General features: G+C 34.6%; 1 pseudogene; it reads right to left on the bottom strand.

Moving 5' to 3' along the window:
- Positions 1 to 1,551: 1,551 nt before the first annotated feature.
- LOC146898657 (protein FAR1-RELATED SEQUENCE 5-like) lies at positions 1,552 to 4,839 on the bottom strand (annotated as a pseudogene).
- Between the last annotated feature and the right edge of the window lie 8,090 nt (positions 4,840 to 12,929).

The raw sequence follows: 12,929 nt of genomic DNA, 5'->3' as shown, positions 1-12,929 counted from the left end.
TATTACTGAAATTAGTTTCATGCAGTAAGAGTAAGGCTTGACTACATAGGCCTGAAATCAGTTTACTCTTTTCTACATAGTTTGTGGTTCATAGCAGAATTTTGTTTATGCTTATAACACTGGTTTTCAAGCATTACACAGCCAGGGTGAACATGTGGAAAATCATGGAACAAATCACCTGTTCTATATCTAAAATCCACATAAATTTGAATGCAGTAATAATTCAGAATATATATAAGGGAACCTAACTGAAGATTTAGAGTTAACATAAAGCACATGTGCCTCAAAAACATGATTTGTGTTTGAGCTACATCCAAAAAGTAGGTATTGAATGGGCCAATGTCATGATCAGTGCATTTGTTCTAGCAGCATGGAAATTAATGATTATACATAGAATAAAACCATGAGCGAAGTTTACCTTGTCAAAACGGGAAACTCAGCCTTGAAGCGAGTACACACAAAGTTTTGTATCTCTTCAACAGATACATTTTGTTGTGTAAAAATCATATAGAAAACCATTTTACTCCGAAAACCAATATGCTGTGTAAATGGTTTTAGCAAGTTTTACTCTGAAACCATTTTGCTGGGGAAATGGTTTCAGATCGCTGATTTGCTTTGGAACTATTTTTAACAATTTCTTTGTTTGGTAACTCACCAGTGCACACTGGTAACGTGGTTTTTGTTTGGTAAAAATCATATAGAAAACCATTTTACTCTGAAAACCAATATGCTGTGTAAATGGTTTTAGCAAGTTTTACTCTGAAACCATTTTGCTGGGGAAATGGTTTCAGAGCGTTGATTTGCTTTGGAACTGTTTTTAACAATTTCTTTGTTTGGTAACTCACCAGTGCACACTGGTAACGTGGTTTTTGTTTGGTAAAAATCATATAGAAAACCATTTTACTCTGAAAACCAATATGCTGTGTAAATGGTTTTAGCAAGTTTTACTCTGAAACCATTTTGCTGGGGAAATGGTTTCAGAGCGTTGATTTGCTTTGGAACTGTTTTTAACAATTTCTTTGTTTGGTAACTCACCAATGCACACTGGTGTTGTCTTTGTGTTTGTGAGAGTAACAAAGACAAAGACACCGCACCAATAACTCGTTTCTCAAATTCAATTCCATTCACATTAAACTCAAATTCAAGCTCAAACTCAAATTCTAACTTCAGCAAAACGATGTCGTTAGAAGAAGAAGAGGGTTTAATGTTGGGGTTGTAACGTCGCATGTCCCGCGCTTTCACTTTATGTTTGCTTTTTGTGTTACCCTCCAATTTTTACGAAAAAGTGACACTAGTTATCCAGAGTCATGGTTTAACTATTATTGATAAATGGTTTTAAATAATGACTATTACTGAAACCATAAGTAGTATTTAATGGTTTTGTTAGTGTATTACATGAAACCAAAATAATTATCTAATGGTTTTGTAACAAACTATAATCATCAATACATAAAAACAAATAATGCGAAATGTATAATTTCATTAGATCATATCCAAAATATAATCATCAATACATAACATTAAAGAATGTGAAAATGTATAATTTCCAATAAATCATATCAAAATAATCAAAATAAAATCTAGTACAAACTTATAACCTAAAAAACCAAACTTATAAAAACAATCAATCAGGGACCCACAATCACTGATAAAGCTTCATCATCTCTCTTTTGTTTCTTCCGATTGATAAGGAATTTCTGCCTTTCTCTAGCTTTTTCATAATCACTTTTAAGTCGCTTCTTTGACTTAATTGGATTTGGTCTTTCTTTGAACTTTGGTGCGGTGGGCTTCACCCCAGCAGATGTTTCACCAACAGCAGCTACTTTTGAAGACTTAGATGGCGTCGGGCCTGTACGAATACCTTTAGAAAGAAGCAACTCCTCTGCCTTTTTTCCAGCTTCAAGAACACCGTCGAGAAAAATTTTAGATGACTCTGGATCTGCATAAAATTGTGTAGAAAGCTGAACTGTAACAGCACAAATTTGTTGATATCGTTGTGCTTGACTGGTGTCTTCAGTGCCAACATTGACGGTCGATTTCATCTTATCGACAGACGGACGCACATCTCTAGTCCAACGCTTTAAAACATATTGTCCAGGTATTGTCTTCAAAGAATGATATTGCACATGTCCACCTAAGAACTCCAAGATCTTCAAAACATGTCGACATAAGAAGCCCCTGTTCTCAAACATACGACATGAACAACTAAAACTTTTGCTTCTAATGTCAACTGTGACAAGCCTTTCATCAAATCGATCATGATCTTCAAAACTTGGGGAAACGTTTTCTTGAAGTTCTGCATCCAAAACATCAACATTCGAAGGCCCGTCATTATCAGCATCATCATAATTATCATCCCTTATCAATTGTGAAAACTTTGAAAAACTTCTCAAAGGCAGACCCTTTTGTTGTGTCCTCCTCATAATAGTATTTGAAGGAAAGGTCATACTGCCTGTGAATAAATGCAAAGCAAGAAGGGGTGTACTTGTTTACAACGGACCGCATCAGCTGACTGTTGGGATAATTATTTTTTGTTCTAGTGTTTGCAGCCTTAAAGTCCAACTCAGCATGATTATCCCTCATTCTCTGAACCATAATGTTGAAATGACTAAAGAATCGAACAAGTGAGTGGTCTGGCTGTAGAAATCCACGAAGAAAAGCATTGAAAGACTCACTTAACTGAGTCGTTTTCAGACCAGCTGTAAAATGTGACTTGACCCAAGCTGAAGACCAATGCATACGATTTGCGTAAGTTTGGACAAGCCACCTAAAGTCTGAGGTAGGCCTTCCATCAAAACAATTTATCATCATCTGATCCCAATTATAGTCAAAATCTGATTCATCATCTACATTTGAAACCAAATTATTTAACTCATCAAAAAATGCACTGTTTGCACGAGAGCCAAGATTTTTCTTTGCATTCTCTGCCATGTGCCATGAACAAAGCCCATGAAAAACACCTGGAAAACTATTCGGAATTGAACACAATAACGCACTAGCCTGGTCTGTATAAATCGTCTGTGGTTTCTTATTGGACATACACTTCAAGAATGTTTTAAACAACCAATCAAAAGTAGCTGTTGTCTCATCGTACAATAGCGCAGCACCAAACAAAACACTCTTTCGATGATTGTCAAAACCAATAAAGGCAGCTGAAATTTAAATTATCCATATCAGAACAAAATACAACACACACACACACACACACATATATATATATATATATATATATATATATATATATATATATATATATATATAGCTTACAGTAAATAATTAGAGAAATCACTAATTTAAGTCATTGCTAGCCTGTAATCACAAATTATAAGAAATCATGCCTCAACAATGCGTAAACTAAATGATAAAACACACCTAAGTATTCTAATAAGTATGTACTAAAGTTCGATCACACAAGACAAAATGCCTAGGCAGTTCAAAATATAAATTCCAATCAACATCATTTAAGTTTGTCTCAAACCAAATGGCAGAAGCAAGAAAATCCCTAAACAAACAACATGGTTAAACCCGTGTAGTTCAAATAAGTAAGACCTATAGTCAATCCTAGGCAGTTCAAAATGTACTGCTACTTATAATACACATGCCAGAACAACTTAATGAAATTAAACAATAATTTAAAACCTGAGAGAAGTAAAAAACACTAACCTAATGGCCGATATTTATTGTTTGTTCGGTAAGTTGTATCAAAACTGATGACATCGCCGAATAGAGAATAATCTAGTTGCATAATTCCATCTGACCAAAAAATACTAGCTATGTCTTCTGCAGCATCAACTTGAATATCATAGTAAAAAGATGGTTTCGAGAGGGCTTCATTTCTAAAGAATTCTTGAATTACAGTTGCTTCACCAACCACCATCTCTTTTTGACGAATTGTCATTAGATAGTTCTTTAAGTCTGAAAACCGAAAAGGAAGATTCTCTGTGCCTCCAACTCCCTGACCCATAACTTCATAAGACGTTCTCATCGACATTCCAGCTTTAGAATTTATAAGAGCTAGTTGTCCTTGAACTTCATTTACTTCTCGAAATGATCTAAGGTAACACGAATGCTCTGGTTTATGTAATGGATGACAGTGATCCACATCCCATCTATATATCTTATACACATTCAAAACTTCATCCAGCTTCAAATATATTCCAGCTTTACAACCAACCCTTTCCTCAGGTTTTTCTTTCACTTTCACAAACTCAATAACCTGTGGACTGTCTGTTGTTGGCCTGTTGTTAGGATTAAGTAAACTTCCCTTCTTGAAACCTTCTTTGTTACAAACATAACGCAAATAATGTACCTTATCAGATTTCTTGTTTTGTGAATTATTCTTCGACTTCAACATAGTCCTAATAGAAAATCCAGTGTTATATGCATAATTACCATAAAAATCTTCAATCTCTTTAATAGATTGAAAGACTAAAGACTTCCATGATTCTTTATTGCTAGGGGAGTAACATTGAGAACTGTCAGCATGAATCATTGCTAGGGGAGTAACACTCAATTGTCCACTCTCAGCATGAATCAGTGATGAAGTTTCAACACTCAGTTGTCCACTATCAGATGAAGTTGATGTCAAATCCATTGAAAACAGCAACAAACACTATTAAGAACAAACAACCATTAGATATCATAAATTGAAACTACAAATAAAGCAAAATTGAAGCTAATTGCTACAACTGAATCACTAAATTTGAATCAACATGCCAAAACCAATATATTGTGTAAATGGTTTTTTCAAGTTTTACTCTGAAACCATTTTGTTGTGGAAATGGTTTCAGAGTGTAGATTTGAAAATACAACTGAAGCAAATCATATTTTATACTTTTTTTACTCTAAATTGAAATGGTCTCGACTTGGAATGGTCTCGAAGGAGCTTCCAAGCGAATGCAACCACTTAGTTTCAATGCAGTCATATTTATACTTTTTTTACTAACAAACTCATTATCAATGCAGTCTTATTAATACTTTTTTTACTAACAAACTAATTATCAATGCAGTCTTATTTATCATACAATTTCAAAAGTCCATTTCAACTTCACATGCCACTTCTATGATCCATATCAATCTTAGTTTCTAACACATGAAGCTTTCACCCTTACCTAAAAGGAAATATCATCTTAGTTTTGTCTAAGTCATCACTTAGGCTTCTTAATATTCTTTACCATGCTTGATCTTAAATTTACAAATCAAATTTGAGAATACTTTTACTCTGCCACCTTTTTTGCAAAATATTTGTAGATTTTGACAATTATTTTATTGAGACATTATTAGAAGGTTCAAATTCAAACCTCTACTAAATGATGAAAGAAACTCTAACATATAAAAAAAAAAGTTAGAGAAGGGATTAAAAGCATCTCAATGCATTTCAATGCTTAATTAGAAAAATATCTTGCATGCTTGCAGATTGGACCCTCATTCACAGATAGGAAACAGAGAAATCTAAGATTAGTTGTGACAAATGTAGTTAGGATCGAGATCCTACGTAGGATAGGTCGGCCGGTGAAGTAACATATTAACAGGAACGTAACACGGTTCATAAGTTGGAGAGAACTAATAAGAGGAAAATAGAGGAAAAACACAGGAACCAAGCAAAAAAACAGAGAAAATAGAGGGAAAACAGGGAAAAACAGAGGACAACAGAGCAAAAACGAATCGGAGTAAAGTCGAAGCACATGTGAGGTACCGTGGGATGTAGAATCGCACGATCCTACGAGCCAGTGCTCAATCCTGGCTACATTGGTTGTGACTATAAGATCCTAACTTGAAGCTAATGTGACACCTGTACAAAACCCATTTTCACTACAACATTATTCAGAGATAGGACTTATATCCACAAAAAATTTAATCTCTATATGCTACTTAAGAAAAGTTCCATTTCTGCTACATTACCTCTATAAAATCCTGACAACAGAAAGGTATCTAGAGCTAGAATTTTTTAAATACTTACTAAGATAAAACAAAGTGCTGATAAAATTAAGATAAGAAAGCAACAACAGTAGTAAAATAACAATTAGAACAGCCATACATTATATATACTTATTAACAATGAAGCAACTAACTATGAAAACCATTAAAGCTTAGTGCCTCATTTATGGAATTGGAGTCCATAAATGAGACCACATCAAAGCTTAGTGCCTCAAGTTAAATTAAATAGGTTCACCAGGTCCAAAGTAACAGGTCCAAATTTAAGGCTAAAGCCAGTGACAAATAAGACTACACAATGCAGATACAACAAGTTGAACAAACAACAATGTAGAACTTTAATCTTATGACCATAGTTAATGACTCCAAATAAGTGAACTACTTGTAATCTTCAAATCAAAACAACTTCAGAGCATTAACATATATGTAAAAAATAACACAGTTTTATCAATAATAGCATCCTTCGTATTTCCGAATGTTAACTTGAGGAAAAGTTTGAGAATCACTAAATTTGAATCAATATGCCAAAACCAAAATACTGTGTAAATGGTTTTTTCACTAAATTTGAATCAATACTGTGTAAATGGTTTTTTCAAGTTTTAATCTTATACTAAACCAAAATTGATTCTTATACAAATCGAAAAATGAAGCTTATTGCTACAACTGAATCACTAAATTTGATTCACTAAATTGATACTATACTAAGAACAAATTGGAAATTTCAATCAAAACCTAAATTCGAAATTTGAATAAAAAATCTGGAAAATGCAATAAGAATTTGCTACAACAGAAAACCTAAACAAGATTACCTCTTCAAAATGCAGTACGAATTTGCTGGAGATAACCGGAAAAACGACGTCAATCCGGTGAGAAAGGGTGAAAATCGTGAAATCTACACACACAGGTGAAATCGTCGCAATCACCGGTGAAATCGGAGCGGAGAGCCAACGTCGGGATCGGCGAGCAGAGGAGGAAGAAGTCGTGACGTCGCCGGAAAAAGACGCCGGAAAATCGGCACCAGAGAAGGAAGAAGTGGTTAGCGCGAGAGAAGGAGAAAAATTTTCTGGGGTATGAGTTGAGAAGCACAGGATCATTACACGTGTCCAATCATCTGATGGTTGTGATTAATTTATGCATGGTGCATAAGTTATAGCTTATGCACCATAACTTTTGCCAAAAGCGTGACTCAAGGAAGAAGATATATATAGTTCTAGAAAATTGCTTTTCTGACATAGAAAAGTTCCTATTGACACAAGTAAATGACCAAATCACCCTAGCGGTAGTTAACTACCGCTGGCATATGTGCCGGCAGTTAACTGCCGCTGGCAACTGCCTCTGACTTTGCTGCTTTTTATTGTGATTTTACGCGTTTAGGTCGAAAAATCAAAATAAATCGAAACTTATTCAGAATTCTACGAAACTTTACAGACCCTCTATATATAGTTTTTTTAGAGCTGTCTGCAAAAAACCAGATCAAAATTCAATTTCTAGGTCGACGTTTTGATGTTTCGGTTTCTTGAGTTATTGGCGCATTAAAAATTCATATTTAATCTATCCTTTGTCGAAAAATTCTGATTTATTGCGGGAAATGTTTTTTTTTTTATGTTCTTAATATGTGTATAAAAAATAATGAAAAAATTCAACCTCTATATAACTTTTCCGGACGCGCAGTTGGAACAATTTTACGCGTTTCAGTTAAAAATTTAAAATAAATTGAGGATTACTCGAAATACTAAGAAAATTTTCAGATCCTCTATATGTATTTTTATAGAGATGTCTGCAAAAAAACAGCTCCAAATTCCATTTTTCGGTTGATGTTTTGATGTTTTCGTGTCTTAAATTTTAGGCGCGTTAAAAATACATATTTAATCCGTCCTTTGTCGAAAAATTCAAATTTTTTGTGGGAGATGTTATTTTTTTGTTATAAACATGAGTGCAAAAAAGCGTGAAAAAGTTCTACCTCTAGGACACTTTTTCGACTCGCACTTGAAAAAAATTGCGATTTTGCATGGTTCGGTCGAAAAATCAAAATAAATCGAGACTTAGTCGAAATGCTACGAAACTTTATAGACACCTCTATAAAAATACATATATATAATATGCAAAGTTTTGTAACATTCCGAATAAGTGTCGATTTTTTTTATTTTTTCAATTGCGATTTTGCGCGTTTCGGTCGAAAAAATAAAACAATCGAGACTTATACGGAATGTTACGAAACTTTTCACATCATCTATATGTATTTTTATAGAGGCTTTTGTAAAGTTTCATAGAATTCTGAATAAGTTTCGATTTATTTTGATTTTTCGACCGAAACGCGTAAAATCATAATAAAAAGCAGCAAAGCCAGAGGCAGTTAACTGCCTCTGGAGAAGCCAGCGGCAGTTAACGGCCTCTGGAGGAGCCAGCGGCAGTTAACTGCCGGTGCATATGCCTGCGGTAGTTAACTACCGCTGGGGTAATTTGCTCATTTACTTGTGTCAATAGGAACTTTTCTATGTCAAAAAGCAATTTTCATAGTTCTAAACTTCAATTGTTTTGGGTTTCAGCTGATACTAAAAATGGATTACTATCAACCCACCCACACACCCTCTCTATAAAAAAAAAAAAAAAGCAACAATGATTTTTATTTTCTTCTCCTAAAACAAATTTTGTTTATTTTTTTTGTTAATGAAAATAATCGATATTCATTTCATTCACATTGATGAGTATATCGGCACAATACTAAGACAAAGTACTAAAAACAAAAAGGATGAATCTGCAAATAAACTCACAACATGTTAATAGCATTAAACGATAGAGTAAATATACTTTCAAATATGATTATTTTTAGGTATCTAGAAAATTCATGTCTCCCAATCGACAACGTTGATGACGTGAAATTCATTGATTGAATCTGCACTTTATCAAATTTAATCTTTCAACACGAATCAAATAAACACCGGACTAAGACAAGAAACCAAAATACAAATCGTACAAAGATGGGAAATCAAAACAAACATAGTTGTGTTAAGGCAACCCACTTGGGTTGGCTCGGTGGTGTTGGCTGGAGACTTTGGAGTGTGCTCCTCCTTAAGGTCTCAGGTTTGATTATGCACATGTAAATTTGAGTGGGTTAGTTTAGATTTTTAAATAAAACACAAAACAAAGGAAAGTAAACTAAAAATATGTGGAATCACTTATTTTGAAGAGAGGGAAATAATTTCTTTCTTTTGACCCAAAATTACCCCTCCGAATTGTTTTTCTTTCTTTCTTTGTTAAATAAGTTTTTCCACATATTTTCAATCTTATTTTGTTTGTTTCTGCGATTTCGGCATCGTTGCACGTCTGCGTTCGTTTTGATTTCTCATCTTTGTCCGGTGTGCTTTTTATTTCCTATCTTAGTGCGGTATTTATTTGATTCAGGTTGAAAGATTAACTTTGAGTATTCCAAAGATATGAGTATTCCAAAGACTTGAATATAGTCATATTTGTAGGCATAGGTACTCATCTGTTTTATGCTATTAACATGGATGCTGTGAGTTTATTCGCAGATTCATCATTTTTGTTTTAGCGACTTTGAATTTGTGTTGTATTGATGTACTCTATCTATTTGAATGAATAAATTAATATCATTTATTTTCGTCAAAAAAAAGTGTATAATAATTAGAAATATTTTTCCCAACCTCCTTACTTTTGGTGTATCATCTAAAATACTCATTTTGCCCCCGACTGAATTATATAATCCGAAGTTAATTTGTTAATTTTTGGATTATATAATCCAAATCATTCAAGAGTCTATCAAACTAGATAAAATAATTTTGTGCATGGAGATTTAACAAACTTTCATTATAGATATAATTATATGAAAGACTAGAAGGTTATAATAACATAAACATCATTATATATAATATATGTTTAGTTTTCTAATGATATACATTTCAACTGACCCACCTTAAGGTTTATGCTACAATCTTTAAGTTCTAGGCTATCAACTTCAATCTTGGCTCCATCTTCAACATTCTTATCATAAAAAACTTTTCTTCCTTTTCAAGGTTATCAACAATCACCACATGATCATATCCTATTATCTTAGTTTCTGCCGCTCATCTGAAATCATCATAACTAGTCATCATATGGATATATCTAGGCTCCCATGGCTCTACATCATCTTATAGGTCTTCCTTCAACCATGCATCCCTCTCATTCTAATGTGGATTCAGTTTTCTTATAAGCTGTCAAGAATCGCTCCTTGTCATGCCTTGTGGTTCAACGACCATTCCCTGTCCTCGTTTGCCTCGGGTGTTACAAACAGAAACCATAGCTGTAACACCCCGTTTTCCCAACATAAAAATTTCATTTAAAATCAGAGTATTTAATTCATAACGGAATGCCACACACTACTTTAACATCTCAAAACAGATAGTAATAATTATCCTTCAAATTCAACATCATGAGAAATCTTAAACTGTTGCAGCGGAAAATAGTTCAACATTTAAAAGTCTTGGCACGCAGGCCTTATTGAAAAATCCCATAAATTAGTTCATAAAAGAGACACGTAAGGAACAGAAGTAAAAGCAAGCCCCCATCCCGTTACGTATCAGAGCACCTAGACACCAACTGAGAGTCCACTCATGAACGCCTCTAATCTTTATTACCTACACATTACCCACGGTCGAGGCAACATATACGCAGAAGGGGTGAGATTTCATAATCAATACATTAAGCATATAATCCAATAAAATGCATTTAACAACTTAAACATTAATAACATATCAACAATTAACAATTAGCATATTTTTCATTTCATAACAAATACAATCATCGAATATCATTACTAATTTTCATCACAAATCATAATCAACTTAACACTCAACTTGACGACACAACTCATCTTTGACCATGCAACTCTATCAACTCAACAACAACTTGACAACACAACTCATTTTAGACCATGCAACTCTATCAACTCAACAACAACTTGACAACTTAAACATCATGAAACTTCTTGATATGCAAATGCATGTGGTACCAATCAACAACAAAATGAGCATAATAGGCTCCTCAACGTGTGAGCACAAAGGTTGCCGGGCCTAAAGCCCCCAACTTTAATGAGCACAAAGGCTGCCGGGCCTAAAGCCCCCAACTTTAATTAGTATGCAATGAACATCAACTTCCAACAACTTAGACAACAACATAAACAACTCATACGACTCATAATCATGGACAACTTCTTAAACTCTTGCAACATAGACCGACTCATGCAGTTTCAAGACTTTATAGGTCAGCAGCAATGAACAGCAACAGATTTGCAACATATAACAGTGTTGGAATATCTCAACATCATTTAAGGAATGGATTACATCAACATAAATATCATAACACATCATAACATTATTCATGCAACATTACTAATCTTCTCAGTCATATAAACAGACTTCTGTAACATCTGGAAACACCCTAAACCTCCCTCATTCTTACTTATAAGGTCAGCTCAAGACTATACGTGCGAAAGGATCGCATCGGGACAATTTTGGGCAACTGACAGCCTAACTCGCAGTGGCGAGTGATTCTACTCGCAGTGGCGAGCTCAAAGGTCTGGCTCGCAGTTGCGAGCGATGTTACTCGCAGTTGCGAGTGTCTTGGGGTAGCTCGCAGTTGCGAGTGTTCTTGCTCGCAGGTGCGAGCGATGAATGTCAGTACGGCCAGAAACCTAAAAATTCCAACTTTTCACTTAATCTCCTAATTCTAACCTCAATTCAACATCTAATTATCATCTTATGGTATATCTAAGTTCTGTACACTAATTTAGCATCAACCTAACATCTTTTCATGATTCAATCATCAAATTCGGTCTTAAACATAATTCCCAATTCTCACCAAAACTTAATCTAATCATGCTAAATTCATCCTATAGAATCATACTCTTAATAATATTGAAAATTAGTCTCACCCTTACCTGGTAATAGCAGAAATCGATAGCCTCCTTTTGTTCTTCTCTCTTTCTGACTTTTCTCCCTTTTTCTCCAAAAACGTACGTATTCTGTTTTCTAACTTTTGTTGTCTATTTATCTCTCCTAATTACTCTTCTCACTACTAATTGCTCATCTCACAACACAGCCCAATTTTTAATATTTTATTTTATTTCTCATATCTTATTTTATTTAATAATAAAATAAGTCACACCAACATAACAACTTCACAACATCAATATACTTCACGTCATTCTAGGAAATCACATAATTTATCTATAAATCATGCAAACTATTTAAATTCTTAAATCATATAAATATATATATAAATAAATATATAAATCCTCATTAAATTAAGTAAATAATTAAGACGGGCGTTACAACTCTCCCCAACTTATAGAATTTTCGTCCTCGAAAATTTACCTCAAGCAAACAACTCTGGGTAAGACTCCATCATCTTACTCTCCAGCTCCCACGTCAAGCTTTCACCAGTAGTGCCGCTCCAAACAACTTTCACTAGAGGTATTTCTTTGCCTCTCAACGTCTTCATTTTGCGATCATCAATCCTCAAAGGTAAAGTCTCCACCGTAAGGTTGTCTCTAACTTGCACGTCATCACTCTGAATCACATGGGACGGGTCTGGAACATACTTCCTCAGCTGCGACACATGAAACACATCGTGCAAATTCGATAAATGCGGTGGTAAGCCAACTCTATAAGCCACCGTGCCAATTCTCTCAGATATCTGATAAGGACCAATAAACTTTGGAGTCAACTTCTTTGACTTCAATGCACGACCAACACCGGTCGTTGGGGTAACTCTCAAGAACACATGGTCTCCCTCTTGGAACTCAAGGTCTTTCTTACGCTTATCATGGTAACTCTTCTGTCGACTCTGCGACGCCTTCATCTTCTCTTGAATCATTTTCACCTTCTCAGTAGTCTGTTGAACAATTTCTGGTCCTAGAACCGCACTTTCACCTGTCTCAAACCAACACAACGGAGTCCTACACCTCCGACCATACAAAGCCTCGAAAGGTGCCATCC

Source organism: Medicago sativa, chromosome 8, assembly GCF_051527215.1.
Source record: "Medicago sativa cultivar Bolivia chromosome 8, Bolivia_mono, whole genome shotgun sequence".
Classification (NCBI taxonomy): domain Eukaryota; kingdom Viridiplantae; phylum Streptophyta; class Magnoliopsida; order Fabales; family Fabaceae; genus Medicago; species Medicago sativa.
This window is presented reverse-complemented; position numbering and strand designations above follow the sequence as displayed.